Source organism: Schistocerca cancellata, chromosome 4, assembly GCF_023864275.1.
Source record: "Schistocerca cancellata isolate TAMUIC-IGC-003103 chromosome 4, iqSchCanc2.1, whole genome shotgun sequence".
NCBI lineage: Eukaryota > Metazoa > Arthropoda > Insecta > Orthoptera > Acrididae > Schistocerca > Schistocerca cancellata.
This window is the reverse complement of record NC_064629.1, coordinates 732,460,269-732,475,903: the sequence shown is the minus strand read 5'-3', so window position 1 is coordinate 732,475,903 and position 15,635 is coordinate 732,460,269. Positions and strand designations below refer to the sequence as shown.

Genomic DNA, 15,635 nt, shown 5'->3' with positions numbered 1-15,635 from the left:
TGTTGCACATGGGCTAAAGCATTCTTGATAAAAGGACGATTACTCGGTTTATCAACCATGGTCTCCAGTCGATGTTGGAATTTAATTTTTTTTTTCTTTTCCAGTCAGATGTTCTTTCTCACACTCTTCTTCATCTATATCATCTGTATATATACCGAGCGAGGTGGCACAGTGGTTAGACACTGGACTCGCATTCGGGAGGACGACGGTTCAATCCCGCGTCCGGCCATCCTGATTTAGGTTTTCCGTGATTTCCCTAAATCACTCCAGGCAAATGCCGGGATGGTTCCTCTGAAAGGGCACGGCCGACTTCCTTCCCCATCCTTCCCTAATCCGATGAGACCGATGACCACGCTGTCTGGTCTCCTTCCCCAAACTAACCAACCAACCACCTGTATATCTTGTGTAGTGCTCGGTAGTTATAGTTTCACACTTTACCAGGTAATAGCCGGCCGCGGTGGTCGTGCGGTTCTAGGCGCTCCAGTCCGGAGACGCGCCGCTGCTACAGTCGCAGGTTCGAATCCTGCCTCGGGCATGGATGTGTGTGATGTCCTTAGGTTAGTTAGGTTTAATTAGTTCTAAGTTCTTGGGGACTGATGACCACAGCAGTTGAGTCCCATAGTGCTCAGAGCCATTTGAACCATTTTGAACCAGGTAATAAATATGGAGAATTATTTTCATCATAAATGCCATTGCCATTACTCCAGATGTAAAAGATTTCTCTTTTTGTAATTCAGGCTACAATTCACTGGCTGAAGTGAAGTCATTGGCCTATGAATAATCCACAGTGCCAAAACATAATGCGGATTTTACCGATGTTTTCATTTCAGGTTTCTGTTTTGGAACGTCCTGCACGTGGATCGTCTTCCAGAGAAGTATGCCCATTTAGAATTAAGCTTCCCAATCACTAACTGCTTAAAATTAAAGAACAAATTCAAAATTAATATTCACCAAATTTTTATGAGTGTCCGTCGGTGATGTAGAGTTTAAAATAAACAAATTTAGGAAGATATAAGTATCTGAATGCATAAATTTCTAGTTCTATAGCAAGGCGTGGACAAACATTATTCTAGTGGTCACAGTGTCACATGACTGAAGCTACACTCCTGGAAATGGAAAAAAGAACACATTGACACCGGTGTGTCAGACCCACCATACTTGCTCCGGACACTGCGAGAGGGCTGTACAAGCAATGATCACACGCACGGCACAGCGGACACACCAGGAACCGTGGTGTTGGCCGTCGAATGGCGCTAGCTGCACAGCATTTGTGCACCGCCGCCGTCAGTGTCAGCCAGTTTGCCGTGGCATACGGAGCTCCATCGCAGTCTTTAACACTGGTAGCATGCCGCGACAGCGTGGACGTGAACCGTATGTGCAGTTGACGGACTTTGAGCGAGGGCGTATAGTGGGCATGCGGGACGCCGGGTGGACGTACCGCCGAATAGCTCAACACGCGGGGCGTGAGGTCTCCACAGTACATCGATGTTGTCGCCAGTGGTCGGCGGAAGGTGCTCGTGCCCGTCGACCTGGGACCGGACCGCAGCGACGCACGGATGCACGCCAAGACCGTAGGATCCTACGCAGTGCCGTAGGGGACCGCACCGCCACTTCCCAGCAAATTAGGGACACTGTTGCTCCTGGGGTATCAGCGAGGACCATTCGCAACCGTCTCCATGAAGCTGGGCTACGGTCCCGCACACAGTTAGGCCGTCTTCCGCTCACGCCCCAACATCGTGCAGCCCGCCTCCAGTGGTGTCGCGACAGGCGTGAATGGAGGGACGAATGGAGACGTGTCGTCTTCAGCGATGAGAGTCGCTTCTGCCTTGGTGCCAATGATGGTCGTATGCGTGTTTGGCGCCGTGCAGGTGAGCGCCACGATCAGGACTGCATACGACCGAGGCACACAGGGCCAACACCCGGCATCATGGTGTGGGGAGCGATCTCCTACACTGGCCGTACACCACTGGTGATCGTCGAGGGGACATTGAATAGTGCACGGTACATCCAAACCGTCATCGAACCCATCGTTCTACCATTCCTAGACCGGCAAGGGAACTTGCTGTTCCAACAGGACAATGCACGTCCGCATGTATCCCGTGCCACCCAACGTGCTCTAGAAGGTGTAAGTCAACTACCCTGGCCAGCAAGATCTCCGGATCTGTCCCCCATTGAGCATGTTTGGGACTGGATGAAGCGTCGTCTCACGCGGTCTGCACGTCCAGCACGAACGCTGGTCCAACTGAGGCGCCAGGTGGAAATGGCATGGCAAGCCGTTCCACAGGACTACATCCAGCATCTCTACGATCGTCTCCATGGGAGAATAGCAGCCTGTATTGCTGCGAAAGGTGGATATACACTGTACTAGTGCCGACATTGTGCATGCTCTGTTGCCTGTGTCTATGTGCCTGTGGTTCTGTCAGTGATGATGATGATGAGCGTTTGGCGTCATTGGCCGGGAGGCCCCTCGCGGGGCAGGTCCGGCCGCCTTGGCGCAGGTCTTATTACATTCGGCGCCACATTGGGCGACCTGCACGCCGGATGGGGATGAAATGATGATGAACACAACACAACACCCAGTCCCTGAGCGGAGAAAATCTCCGACCCAGCCGGGAATCGAACCCGGGCCCGGAGGACGGCAATCCGTCACGCTGACCACTCAGCTACTGGGGCGGACGGTTCTGTCAGTGTGATCATGTGATGTATCTGACCCCAGGAATGTGTCAATAAAGTTTCCCCTTCCTGGGACAATGAATTCACGGTGTTCTTATTTCAATTTCCAGGAGTGTATTTTCGAACTATGCCCCAATACGAAAGATCAAAGATTAGCGCCAATTCTGTTTCAAACCGAGAAGTTTTCGTCCAGTTCTCCTATGTCAGAAGTACACAAGTATCTCACCAATTTTCCTTTATAAAGTACTAAAATATGTATACCATAGTTCATGGCGTGCAGCGCATGCATGACATATCAACGAGTTACTCTGCCGTAAGACATCAGAATCCGTAGATTTCTTGTTGCACAAATCTCGAGAAATATCAGGACAATCCCTGAAAGTTCGTCAACACTTTTGTCCTGTGTATTTCATTCAGATTCTCGCCCTCACCAGATTATTTTAGCCAGTTACCTTTGTCAAATAAGCTTTTGTCAACGTCTTATCATGCGTTCTGCAGATCTGACTGACTGTACTCCAACCATCACTGTTCGTATGTACCCAGTGTAGCATATTATGTGTTCCTAGTGACACAACATTAATTTAGCGTTCTGTTAGAGGGAGAAGTGATATATGCTATCCGTAGACGTTCACGATAGTAGCACATGAACATTCGACCAGCTTCGCGGTTTTCGAGATACTCGTAATAATAATCTGCCCTTTGTCAAAGTCGCTTATCTCAAAGGATTTCCCTATCTGCAGCCGATATCTTCGCGTGGGTGATCCCCCGTTCGTGTCTGCTCTGCTCACATACTTCTCTACCGCTCCACGTGCAATAGCGCCACCAGCCGACATCCAACGTCTCTGTGGGCAGTGTTCATAATGTTTTGGCTGGTTAGTGTATGTTTTGTATGAGTTCACTAAATGGCTCCACGCAAATCCCGCGATTGTTCCTTCGAAAGGGTACGGCCGATTTCCTTCCCCATAGTTAGCAAAGCAATCCCAGCTCGTGCTCCGTCTCTAATGACCTCGTTGTTGACAGTACGTTAAACTCTAATCTTCCTTCCTTCCTTCAGAGTGGCGTAAAATTTCTAATCATCAGATTTTTTGTCATTACACTGAGTTAAATTCCAAACTTCTCCACCGAGTCTCAGGTACTGAGTGCATGTGACTTTATTTACACTGTGATCATAAAAGTCATGGGATACCACCTAATATCGTGTCTGACCTCCTTTCGGCCGGCCGCGGTGGCCGATCGGTTCTAGGCGCTTCAGTCCGGAACCGTGCGACTGCTACGGTCGCAGGTTCGAATCCTGCCTCGGGCATGGATGTGTGTGATGTCCTTAGGTTAGTTAGGTTTAAGTAATTCTAAGTTCTAGGGGACTGGTGACCTCAGATGTTAAGGCCCATAGTGCTCAGAGCCATTTCAACCATTTTTGAACCTCCTTTCGCCTGGCGTACTGCAGCAACTCAATGTGGCATGGACTCGACAAGTCATTCGAATTCCCCTGCAGAAATACTGAGCGGCGATGCCTCTTCATAACTACAACAGTGTTGCCGGTACAGGACGTTGTGCACGAACTGACCTCCCGATTATGTCCCACAAATGTTCGATGGGATTCATGTCAGGCGATCTGGGTGGCCAAATCATTCTCTCAAATTGTCCAGAATGTTCTTCAAACCAATCACGAACAATGTGGACTGGTGACATGGCGCACTGTTATCCATAAAAAATTCCATCCTTTTTTATGGGGGGGGGGGGGGGACCATGGAGTCAATGAACGGCTGCAGATGGTCTCCAGTAGCCGAACATAACGATTTCGTCAACGATCGTTTCAGTTGGACCAGAAGGTGCAGTCCATTGCATGTAAACAAAGCCCACACCATTATGGCCGGGCGGAGTGGCCGAGCGGTTCTAGGCGCTACAGTCTGGAACCGCGCGACCGCTACGGTCGCAGGTTCGAATCCTGCCTCGGGCATGGATGTGTGTGATGTCCTTAGGTTAGTTGGTTTAAGTAGTTCTAAGTTCTAGAAGACTGATGACCACAGCAGGTAAGTCCCATAGTGCTCAGAGCCATTTGAATCATTTTTTGAACACCATTATGGGGAAACCAGCAGCTCGCGCAGTTCCTTGTTGACAGCTTGGAGCCCGCATCTCGTGGTCGTGCGGTAGCGTTCTCGCTTCCCACGCCCGGGTTCCCGGGTTCGATTCCCGGCGGGGTCAGGGATTTTCTCTGCCTCGTGATGGCTGGGTGTTGTGTGCTGTCCTTAGGTTAGTTAGGTTTAAGTAGTTCTAAGTTCTAGGGGACTGATGACCATAGATGTTAAGTCCCATAGTGCTCAGAGCCATTTGAACCATTTGACAGCTTGGATCTGTGGCTTTCGTGGGGTCTGCTCCTCACTCGACACTGCCATCAGCTCTTACCGACTGAAATCATTTTACAGCCGTCTAGGGTCCAAGCGATATAGCCACGAGCCCTGGAGAGGCGCTGCAGGCGACGTCGGGCTGTTAGCAAGGGTACTCGCGTCGGTCGTCTGCTGTCATAGCCCATTAACGCCGCACTTCGCCGCTCTGTCCTAACGGATACGTTCGTCGTACGTCCTATATTGATTCCTGCTGTCGTTTCATGCAGTGTTACTTGTCTATTAGTACTGGCAACTATATGTGGAAGCCGCTGTTCTCGATCGTTAAGTAAAGGCCGTCGGCCACTGCGTTGTCCGTGGTGAGAGGTAATGACAGAAATTTGGTGTTATCAGCACACTCTTGACACTGTGGATCTCGGAATACTGAATTCCATGACGATTTACCAAATGTAATGTCACATGCGTCTAGCTGCAACTACCATTCCGCTTTCAAAGTCTGTTAATTCCTGCCGTGCGGCCATAATCACGTCGGAAACCGTTGCACATGAATCAGCAGAGAACACGTAACAGCTCCGCCAATGCAGTGCCCTTTTATACCTTGTGTACGCGATACTACCGACATCTATGCATGTGCATTTTGTTATCCCATGACTTTTGTCATCTCATTGTATTCTAACCTGCCTGTCGGATGGTGACAGTAAGTTCGGCGACTACCTCGGTGCTATTCGAAAAGACCACCTGTTAACGAATTTCGGCTGCCGTCGTGAATACTGAACCACAGTATTCGAGGTGTTTGTGTTTTAGGGAGAAAATCTTAAGATTCTACGTAATGAGACATCTTTAATAGTGGTGTGCGTCATGGATTTTTATGTCTCAAAAAATAGATCCACGCACTGCGTGTGGAAGTGGAGTAACGAAGCTGGAAGGCAGATGCCGCAGAGCTGATACTTTACTTTCTAGTTCTAAAGGGACAACACTAGTGTCATATACGCGTGGACGTGAGGATAGTGTTTCATTTCTAATTGCGTGAGCCTCTTTCGGATCCCACGTTAACGATGATGATGATGATGATGATGGATGGTTTGTGGGGCGCTCAACTGGGCGGTTAGCAGCGCCCGTACAAATTCCCAACCTTTGCTCAGTCCAGTCTCGCCACTTCCATGGATGATGATGAAATGATGAGGACAACACAAACACCCAGTCATCTCGAGGCAGGTGAAAACCCTAACCCCGCCGGGAATCGAACCCGGGACCCCGTGCTCAGGATCGAGAACGCGACCTCGATCGCATTAACGAGACTGTCTCAAATGTCTCCCTCCGTCGCCTCTTTGAATATTTAAAGGGCGTGAATATCAGTAGATGCCGAAAAGCGTCACTCTAAAAGATGGGATGACATTAAGACGCTATTTTTAACTCCGAGAAATTTTTTACTATTCCTGACATGATATTTTCTTTATAGCGTCCTGTCGTTCTCTTGTAAGGCCATTTAGAAGAATCTCGTGGCTATTTTCTTTTTCTAAGAGTGGGTTCAGTGTTGAAAATGGTAAACAAACATATCACAAGCTCACGCCTCAATCAAATCGCTGTTAATGGACCCTGTTGGTCTGCTTGGATCATTGGTTCCAGAGGATGGAGGTAATTTAGCTCTGTTTTGGACGACCTGATCTGATCTGTGATGGATATGTTGCTACACCAGTCACTGTAGCTTTGATTCTTGGATGGCTTCTATTCTCTTTTCGACAAACTAGATTCGTTTTCGTTTTTGCCGTAGACCCGCGCAATGGAATTATGTCACGGATTTGAAAATATCAGAAATTATTATGCTTTGCAAATGAGTATCCATACACGTGTTTCGCCGTTCCTACACTTTGTTACTATAATATTTGAGCGATCATGTACAACGTGGACTAAACGTGAAACCAACAAGTCAGCGACAAAGAAAAAATGGAACAAGTAGCTTACAAATCCGTTGTATAAAGGAATGTTAACTCTGTGCATGAACGGTGGGAACTGGGGTGAAATAATGACCTCCATTTCTACCATGCACTGTACGATAAACACTGAGCTATTTAGTGTCAGAATTGCAGGAAATATTGCTGTGAAAAATATCTGCTAAATTTCCCACGTCGGTGTGCAACGGAAGTCTTCTTGACTGCTACGGAACAGAGGCGCCTAAAACATTTGTGAGACAGTTACAATTCGCCTCTTACACCCACAAAGTACCAGTCTCCCGCCGGCAAAACTCTTTTTCAGGCATTTTATTGTACGTAAGTTTGAGGCTGGACCCGACGTTCAATGTCGCCTACACTGTCTACAAAGCAATTATATATACATAAAATTCCGCGATATATCGATCTACTCGACACCCCGTTGAGTAAAGCAGCTGTGTCACCTCTTCCAATTTGATTGAAAATATCCACATCTCAACGAACACAACAGAACCCAGTGTGCTATTTGTAACACTGTCATCAATTAATGTGCATGTACGAACCACTGACAGAAACCTCTCTGTGTTCTACCTCTGCATACGTCTTACTCTTAAGCTTTCTGAATATGGCATGCCAGTGAAGAGGGTGTAACGTTTGTACCGTTAGTTTTCTGCTGAACTGAATAGTTATCTCCTTGACAGTAAAAGTATCTTCATTTTATTCTACTACACTGAACAGTGGAACTCCTAGAACGCGAAAATGTCCAACGCAGACAAATCTACTAGGAACGTTACAGATATTGCGTAATAGGCAAACGATTTTCTGCCTGGCGCTATAGCCATATTAGTCCTTACAGGGATTGATTTGTACACTTCGAAGACGTTTGTCGCTCCCAGAAAATAATAAGAACGTCAGTAAACAATAGCAACAATAATTTTTATCATGGAGAAAACGAAGCAGAATCCTGCGAAACCTAGCAATCACATTCATAAGTTTATTTATGTCATTTAACAGTGTCGAAAAAAATCTGTGATTTTTCTTTTTGAGTATGAATCTTTCGTACAATAAATGACACAATTTTGAAGTTCTTTCAGATCAGAGTTTTCTTTTAGTCACACGAACTGCTTGTGTGTATTTGGATCAAGACAGGACTTCTAGCAGTATGTACCTAGTTATATTACAGGCACCTCCATGGAGAAACAAAAGATTCGCGTCTGCGAGGGAGCATAAGAGACAGGCGCAACAATTTGAAAAGAAGTGAGGATACTGCGCAGATTAACTAAGCGACACTTGAGAAAATGATAATTTTGCATTGTTATGACATCAAGAGATCAGAAACGATTCTACCAAAACGAAGCGCGCCGAGGATGGTTTCTGTTTCAGAAAAGGAAACAAAATTGACATGCTTCAGCGTATCGCGAGGCTCACTGAAATATGTAGCTCACCGTTTGCTAGAAGGCCCAAACGAATCTTGCGTTTGCAGCGACAGTAATAGACAAATGTAAATGTCGTGTGACTAGGGCCTCCCGTCGGGTAGGCCGTTCGCCGGGTGCAAGACTTTCGATTCGACGCCACTTCGGCGATTTGCGCGTCGAGAGGGATAAAATGATGGTGACTAGGTCAACACAACACCCAGTCCCGGAGCGGAGAAAATCTCTGACTCACCTGGGAATCGAACCCTGGCTCTTAGGATTAACAGTCTGTCGCGCTGACCAATCAGCTACCGGGGGCGGACAGCGATAGTGATGCAATTGTGTAAAATAAGTCGTGCTATAACCAAGTCATTCTGGTCGCAGTACCTGATGTGATACCAAAGAAGCACTGAAGGCAAAGTAGTTGCTACAGTCCATTTGTAGATTATTAGTGCCAGGCGAATTTCGCGTTGTGTAACGGAACTTAAATAGTTTATAAAAAAAAAATAGGGCTGAGTCCATGAGACTTATGTTAACATCATTCTGTAAGTATGACAACACCTATAGGATTCCGTGTAGTCTGGAGTACAGAGTTTTTATTTATTTTAGAGTTCTCATACACTTCTAAAAGTGATTGGATAACCATTAGTTCTCTGCGATGTAATAAGTTTTTTGTGTCACCCATAAAATTTAGTTCTCGTGGTATGACATCTCTGAAACTAACCAATTTATTTATATCAAAAATGAAAATTTAGAGTCTTGCCACCCCGTGGATAAATTTCTGTTGAAGCCAATGGTGTCACCCAGTTTCGTGATGCAGGCAAATGGAATTGACGCCGTTTTGACTACCTGCACATTAGCTTCGGAGTTCAGTTACGGGTATCTGATGTTCTGGAACTCAAAATGAGCGTAAACGTAGAGGAACGAATCTTTTGTCTTTGAACTTTCTAACACCGTCACCCACAGCATATCACATAAGCTTGTTCCAATTTAGTAGATGATGTGACCTGCTGTCAAGTTTTACATTTAATGTAATTCATCATAGGCCCAGAAGTTCCTCATTTGATACACTGAATCCCAATGCTTCTAAGTGCCCTCTTCTGTAAAAGCATCAAGCGTTCCAACAGAAAGTAAAATACACGTACAAATTCTGGGAAACTTTTGCTGCAAGTCTTTCGAACAGACAAAAGCAAGTTTCAAGAGCCATCGACATTGTAACCGATGGTCCCCATTTTAACTTTGTCCCTTACATTCTGTGAAGAGAAGGGAATTAATACACTGAACAGCCATTGGTGTCCTGATCTTTACGTGAACAGCAAATTAACCGTCCATCATATGCATGACACATAAAAAGAAAATAACAACGGAAAACGAAAGAGTGAGAATGTGAAGGAATTGCTTTACTTAAAAAGCAGAACCACAAAAGACACCAAATAAAGATCAGAAGGAGTAGGATTACCAAATAAAAAAAAAGAATTCAAGAGGTGATGTTCCTTTTCACTGTCAAGACTTGACCAGGAAAAAATTACTCTTAAAAAGATATTTTCGGAGAACTGTGTTTCATTACTATGGAAGGAAGAAAAAGAGTGGTAAATATCGTCTGAACATTTCTTCCATAGAAGAATGCTGAGGATTAGCTTTAAGGACACGGTAAAAGATCCAGTAAGATTCGTTCTATTAGACAAGAGACAACAACACTTTGTGAAACATTATAGGGAGCAAGAAAACCACATTTACCGACCAGATCCAGTAACATGACAGGTTTCTAGGATCTACACTGGAAGATATGGTTGCAGAGCAGGAATTCAGATGAAGACGGCGGTAATAGTTTCTTTAGTAGGTATCTCTAGATGCTGGTTGTATAATTATGTTAAATTGGAATGAAGAGGGAAACAGAAAATAAAGCCCACTGAAGAATACCACAGTAGAAGAATCTACAGACTACCCAACTAAAAGAGATTAGGAATGTTTTATTTTTGTTTTTAAGAACCAGGTTTTGCAGTTGAAGACAAAGCCATAATAGCTTATTGTAAGTAGGAAACCGCTTCTGAGACTGTCTACATATGTAGCTGCAGCTGTGTGAAGACTGTCCGGTTGCAGGCACCAGTACTCGCCTTTTCGTGGGATGCTTTCCCTGGTTCAAGGACGGGCACACCATTCCTAAAGCGGACACGGAGCCGCTACCTGGCGATGAAGCTGAGCACACAGCAGCGCATGTTGGGTTAGGACTCCAGGTGACGGCGGCGCGGCTGCAGAGGCACTGGAAGGCGGCCGACGCTCCGTCCAGAGGCCCGCTGGCCGCTGCGCTTGTGGGTGGGGGCGGTTCCTAACTGTGCCTCAACCTTCGAAGGCCGCCGCCGCCGCTGCGCCGCGCCGCGCCGCGCCGCGCCGCGCAGCGCCGCGCATGCGCAATGACGTCACCGCCTAGCGGGCCAGCTTCCGTTCCGTTACTGTAACTCGACAGCAAAGGGTGTCCCATCTGCTCTGTGCTCGCCCTAGGCATTTTGGTCTCAAATGGCAGGATAAACAACAGATGCTTGAATCACGCAGAGCAAAACATTGTGGATACACGGAGACAAAACCACTTGAGCTGTGGGCCTGGGACGCTCTTCCAGTCCGTTCTTGCAGCAGAATGGCATTGCCGATTTTTTTTTTTTAATTACACCCTCACGACGACGGTTCGCCATCTCCTAGGCAATCAGGTGCATTGGCGACCGCCCACACACTGGTCGGACCTGCTGCGTGTGCAGTAAGCAACATCTATCTACATCTACATGATTACTCTGCAATTCACATTTAAGTGCTTGGCAGAGGGTTCATCGAACCACAATCGTACTATCTCTCTACCATTCCACTCCCGAACAGCGCGCGGGAAAAACTAACACCTAAACCTTTCTGTTCGAGCTCTGATTTCTCTTATTTTATTTTGATGATCATACCTACCTCTATGTAGGTTGGGATCAACAAAATATTTTCGCATTCGGAAGAGAAAGTTGGTGACTGAAATTTCGTAAATAGATCTCGCCGCGACGAAAAACGTCTTTGCTTTAATGACTTCCATCCCGACTCGCGTATCATATCTGCCGCACTCTCTCCCCTATTACGTGATAATACAAAACGAGCTGTCCTTTTTTGCACCCTTTCGATGTCCTCCGTCAATCCCACCTGGTAAGGATCCCACACCGCGCAGCAATATTCTAACAGAGGACGAACGAGTGTAATGTAAGCTGTCTCTTTAGTGGACTTGTTGCGTCTTCTAAGTGTCCTGCCAATGAAACGCAACCTTTGGCTCGCCTTCCCCGCAATATTGTCTATGTGGTCTTTCCAACTGAAGTTGTTCGTAATTTTTACACCCAGGTACTTAGTTGAATTGACAGCCTTGAGAATTGTACTATTTATCGAGTAATCGAATTCCAACGGATTCCTTTTGGAACTCATGTGGATCACCTCACACTTTTCGTTATTTAGCGTCAACTGCCACCTGCCACACCATACAGCAATCTTTTCTAAATCGCTTTGCAACTGATACTGGTCTTCGGAAGACCTTACTAGACGGTAAATTACAGCATCATCTGCAACCAACCTAAGAGAACTGCTCAGATTGTCACCCAGGTCATTTATATAGATCAGGAACAGTAGAGGTCCCAGACGCTTCCCTGGGGAACACCTGATATCACTTCAGTTTTACTCGATGATTTGCCGTCTATTACTACGAACTGCGACCTTCCTGACAGGAAATCACGAATCCAGTCGCACAACTGAGACGATACCCCGTAGGCCCGCAGCTTGATTAGAAGTCGCTTGTGAGGAACGGTGTCAAAAGCTTTCCGGAAATCTAGAAATACGGAATCAACTTAAGATCCCCTGTCGATAGCGGCCATTACTTCGTGCGAATAAAGAGCTAGCTGCGTTGCACAAGAACGATGTTTTCTGAAAGCTTGCTGATTACGTATAAATAGATCGTTCCCTTCGAGGTGATTCATAATGTTTGAACACAGTAAATGCTCCAAAACCCTACTGCAAACCGACGTCAATGATATAGGTCTGTAGTTCGATGGATTACTCCTACTATCCTTCTTAAACACTGGTGCGACCTGCGGAATTTTCCAATCTGTAGGTACAGATCTATTGGTGAGCGATAGGCTGTATATGATTGCTAAGTAGGGAGCTATTGTATCAGCGTAATCTGAAAGGAACCTAATCGTTATACAATCTGGACGTGAAGACTTTCCCGTATCAAGCGATTTGAGTTGCTTCGCAACCCCTAAGGTATCTGCCGGCCGGTGTGTCCGTGCGGTTAAAGGCGCTTCAGTCTGGAACCGCGTGACCGCTACGGTCGCAGGTTCGAATCCTGCCTCGGGCATGGATGTGTGTGATGTCCTTAGGTTAGTTAGGTTTAATTAGTTCTAAGTTCTAGGCGACTGATGACCTCAGAAGTTAAGTCGCATAGTGCTCAGAGCCATTTGAACCTAAGGTATCTACTTCTAAGAAACTCATGCTAGCAGCTGTTCCTGTTTCAAATTCTGGAATATTCCATTCGTCTTCCCTTCCCCAGGAGATTTTTAAGTTTTAAAACTTAATGACAACATGAGCACATACGCCAAAACGAGAGGATAAAACATTGCCGAATACGCGAAATTAAGCAGGCAAGTCATCAAGTATGGTTATACTACGAGAAAACCAAGAACCAGTGATCTTCTGATGTCAGTGTCGTGTCGTGTGTCGTGAATGGTCTCCATCACCGAACTAAGCCCGTTCGGAGGTCTGGATCTGCAATGTATGCGTAAATTAATGCGCAAAATAAACATCAATGGATAAAAAATAATTACAAACATCGATATTAAATTGGTCTTCAAGAGATCCAAGCAACTTTTAGATCACGTTTGCGAAAAGTTTATAGCTGAATGCTAAGTTTCTTACCTAGGCTCCATCCGTTTTCTCGTCATAAACCTTCTAATTGAAGTTACTGTATGAAAACTATTCGCCTTTGCCGTTATCTAGCAAGATGGAATTATCTGACGCTGAAAATAATTAAAAAAAAAAACTCCGGTCAGAGGCTCCACCACTCGCCTCTTCATGGGATGCTTTCCCTGGCTCAAAGGACCGAGCGAGGTGGCGCAGTGGTTAGACACTGGACTCGCATTCGCGAGGACGACGGTTCAGTCCCGCGTCCGGCCATCCTGATTTAGGTTTTCCGTGATTTCCCTAAATCACTCCAGGCAAATGCCGGGATGGTTCCTCTGAAAAGGCACGGCCGACGACTTCCTTCCCCCTCCTTCCCTAATCCGAAGAGACCGATGACCTCGTTGTGTGGTCTTCTTCCCCAAACAACCCAACCCCAACCTGGCTCAAGGACGAGCATACCATTCCTAAAACGTCTTACATACTGTAAGGCGAACAAATAAATTCGAGGAAAGTGCCCTAATATCTCTAATTTTTTGGTATCCCTACATGCTCTTGCAATTTCTCTATCACTGCAATACTCAGAACTCGATCATACGTCAAACAGACCTGACATGTCAGGTGTCGTCAAATCCCCTGCTCTGATAACTCAACTCTGTCTCTTCATACGCCGGCCAGAATGGCCGAGCGGTTCTAGGCGCCACAGTCTGGAACCGCGCGACCGCTACAGTCGCAGGTTCGAATCCTGCCTCGAGCATGGATGTGTGTGACGTCCTTAGGTTAGTTAGGTTTAAGTAGTTCTAAGTTATAGGGGACTGATGACCTCAGCAGTTAAGTCCCATAGTGCTCAGAGCCATTTGAATTTTTTTCTCTTCATACGATATCTTCTAATGACAATCAACTTTCAGTAGAAATCGCATTCCAAATTTATACAGATTCTTTAGTTTAGGTGCTCTGAAACACGTTACTCGATTAAGGGATGGTTCCTTTTTTAAAAAAATAGCAGAAACAATTTTGTGTTCTTTGCGGGAGCTTATGGCTCCTAATCAGCAAAATAAACTCTCACTCTCCAGTCTCAACTCAAGATCTGAACTGCTACATTCTGAGATACAATGGAGTTTCAGTCATTCACTATCGACGAAAACCTCGATTCTCCAACAGAATCAGTCAACATGTAGGCTGTAAGATTCGTCTTCTTTATTATATTCATTTCTGTACGGAATCATGCGGATGCCCTGTGTGTCCTCTTAAAGAACTGTGATGAACTGTTCGTCGTGCTGTAACTTACTATTAAAATCATAGTCAGCTGTAAGAGGGTGTGCTGAAAAGTAATTCCTACGAATTTTTAATGTGAAAACTTTTAAATCTTTTTAAATAAAACAAACGTTGTTAACATCCTACATCTTTGTTCTTCATAGCATATTTATTTCTCAACGAAGTCATTCTGGCGACGAACAGTTTGTTGATGCCTTGATTTTTCTGACAGAGTCACAACCTCACCTCTGCTTGCATCGCGTCGTCAGTATCAAGCTGAAATCCTCAAAGGTGTTGTTTAACTTCTGGAAAATCTGATGGCACCATGTCGGGACTGTTGTGGAAGATGGTAGATGAAACTGAACCCCAAGGCGTCGAGTTGCTGCAGGTGGGTCAGCGCTCGTGTGTGGTCTGGCATTGTCAGCTGAAGGAAACGGTGTTCCATGTGTGGATGAACTCTTCAAATTCGGAACTCGGTTACAACATGCTGCTTCTCATGCACCGACATAGCTACGTGGGACACCGTCATGTTACACGCTACAATTCAGAGCCCTTTAGCGACAGAGAGCTACAAATAGTTAGACCTGAACAATAAAGATGTTGATTATTAATAACGTTTGTTTTATTTTAAAATTTTAAGAGCTTTCACATAACAAATTCGGAGGCATTACGTTTCAGCAGATCCTCGCACATTATAGACATGATTAATCCTTTTAAGTTATGTTATTGGTAGTTTTCTTTCTTTGTCTATGAACTCGTAGCATTGTCATGAATTTCATAGCAGTGCGGCCTCAGTAACAGCGTATTGCTGTACTTCAATCCAACATGATTTAAAATAAAAAAGTAGCTCATGTGAGATAATATCAATAAACTGATGAGTTTAAAATACAACGGCGAACAAATTTCTAATGAAAACACGATTGTTTATACGACTGGTTTTGCGATGTAGCTAACGATTCCTTTGCTGGAGGGTTAGAGATCAAGGTTGTCGTATGTTGTGGACAACCCAAGCTAAAGACGTCAAAGGTAGGAGGGAAGCTGGAGAGACTGGTGACGGTATGGATACTAGCTGAGGGAGGAGGGGACGGTTCGTGGGGATCGGAATCCTTGTGAGCAGGAGAAAG

At 45.6% G+C, this 15,635-nt stretch overlaps 1 protein-coding gene across 1 annotated transcript in view; it reads right to left on the bottom strand.

Moving 5' to 3' along the window:
* The window catches only part of LOC126184522 (serine proteinase stubble), a 229,022-nt gene extending 218,352 nt beyond the window's left edge, over positions 1-10,670 (bottom strand). The window contains exon 1 of the mRNA XM_049926922.1: positions 10,470-10,670. The gene's annotated coding sequence lies outside the window, so the exon portion shown is untranslated. The remainder of the gene's footprint in view (positions 1-10,469) is intronic.
* Between the last annotated feature and the right edge of the window lie 4,965 nt (positions 10,671-15,635).